Source organism: Panulirus ornatus, chromosome 5 (genome assembly GCF_036320965.1).
Source record: "Panulirus ornatus isolate Po-2019 chromosome 5, ASM3632096v1, whole genome shotgun sequence".
NCBI classification, from domain to species: domain Eukaryota; kingdom Metazoa; phylum Arthropoda; class Malacostraca; order Decapoda; family Palinuridae; genus Panulirus; species Panulirus ornatus.
In genome coordinates, this window is record NC_092228.1 from 32,392,905 (window position 1) to 32,395,288 (window position 2,384).

The following is a 2,384-nucleotide window of genomic DNA, read 5'->3' on the forward strand; positions in this document are numbered from 1 at the left end:
TCTCAAAACAATGCACATCAAACACAAGAAGAAATTCTTAACGAAGACAAAATAAAACAATTTAGAAAGATGCACATTAACAGTCCAGTCTGCAATTCAGTGAAATTCTCTATTTCTTTTTCAACAGAGGAATGTGGTACATTACACAGAGGTAGCCAGTACGATGGTGTTGGGAATGGCTTGGTAAACACCACTACTGCCTGCCTGTGGTCGCTCCCTTCTGCATTACCACATGAAAATGGCCCAGGGTCATCCTCAACACTGCTCATCTGATTTAGTTCAAATACAAACTATAAATCACTATACTACAACTACAGCAACGAAACTAAACTCACTACAAAGTTATTAACTATAGAATACAAACGAAATAACATTACAAACACGAAAAGTATTGAAAACACACACACAGCGGAGCAAAGTCATCTTGCAATTAACTTTTGAATCAAAATGTCGGTGTTGATGTAGTGACGTCACAACGAGGCCGCCAGTAAAACCAGGCGATTAGAAAACTCGTTCTTGTGTGACACACAACTTTGCCACTATACCTCCGCTCTACCTCAACCAATTAGAAAACTCGTTCTTCTGTGACACACAACTTTGCCACGATACCTACGCTCTACCTCAACCAATTAGAAAACTCGTTCTTGTGTGACACACAACTTTGACACGATACCTCCGCTCTACCTCAACCAATTAGAAAACTCGTTCTTGTGTAACACAGAACTTTGCCACGATACCTCTGCTCTACCTCAACCAATTTCCAGGAAATTTTCGGAAGAAGCATATATTTTGTATTACATATGATTGTTAAATTATCAAAATGCGATGCATATATCCTCTAACTCTCTCTCTCTCTCTCTCTCTCTCTCTCTCTCTCTCTCTCTCTCTCTCTCTCTCTCTCTCTCTCTCTCTCTCTCTCTCTCTCACACACACACAGAGAGAGAGAGAGAGAGAGAGAGAGAGAGAGAGAGAGAGAGAGAGAGAGAGAGAGAGAGAGAGAGAGAGAGAGAGAGAGAGAGAGACTGCACAACCATATTGCCTCCATATGTACTGAGACTCACAACAGCGATACGCCTTACTTGTATATGGTTCATTCAGACCAGACGAGCTTAGCCCACCTGGACAGACGTGAGATGAGACGCGGAATATGACGGTAACATTACCATGTCACGACAGCCACCGACCCACCGGTGGTGCACCACGGATCAGGCGATGCAGAGATGGGCAGCATGATGACGACCCTGGCTGCACCTGGACACTGGGGACGTCCAACATGATGACGACCCTGGCTGCACCTGGACACTGGGGACGTCCAACATGATGACGACCATGGCTGTACCTGGACACTGGGGACGTCCAACATGATGACGACCCTGGCTGCACCTGGACACTGGGGACGTCCAACATGATGACGACCCTGGCTGCACCTGGACACTGGGGACGTCCAACATGATGACGACCCTGGCTGCACCTGGACACTGGGGACGTCCAACATGATGACGACCCTGGCTGCACCTGGACACTGAGGACGTCCAACATGATGACGACCCTGGCTGCACCTGGACACTGAGGACGTCCAACATGATGACGACCCTGGCTGCACCTGGACACTGGGGACGTCCAACATGATGACGACCCTGGCTGCACCTGGACACTGAGGACGTCCAACATGATGACGACCCTGGCTGCACCTGGACACTGGGGACGTCCAACATGATGACGACCCTGGCTGCACCTGGACACTGGGGACGTCCAACATGATGACGACCCTGGCTGCACCTGGACACTGAGGACGTCCAACATGATGACGACCCTGGCTGCACCTGGACACTGGGGACGTCCAACAGCAGCAGATAATAATGTGGACGAGTCTGCCTCCGCTCGTCAACCACCACCTTACGCTGAAGCCTCATAATGACTGGATGGAGGAAGGTATGGCGATACACCGTCTGTTTACACTTCATGTTTCTCTCGGTTATAAAACTAAAACAAGAAAATGATACTTAGTTTTAGTATTTGTATTGTATGACTACAGTTAACCCCTGTGTTAGTAATACAGTGGCTGGAGCGGCTACTGTGACGTTGATGTAATATCCATTTGATAAATCTCTATCTAAATATGACCTTCAGTCATAAAGACTGCACCACAAACCTTTCATTGCCTTGAAATCTTAAGAGAATCAATGTTAACCTTTGTATGTTTTATATATGATCCAGTGACTTTAACCCCAGCCACCGTTGTAGACAGTCATATCCCTGATATGTGGACACCTGGAACGTTGTAGATAATTTATCATGAAGGTCCCAGTACTGTGTCCACGCCACACCCACTCCAACAAAGGGCGCTTGTGGACGACGATGACGAAGGGAGGCTCTTCAAGCAA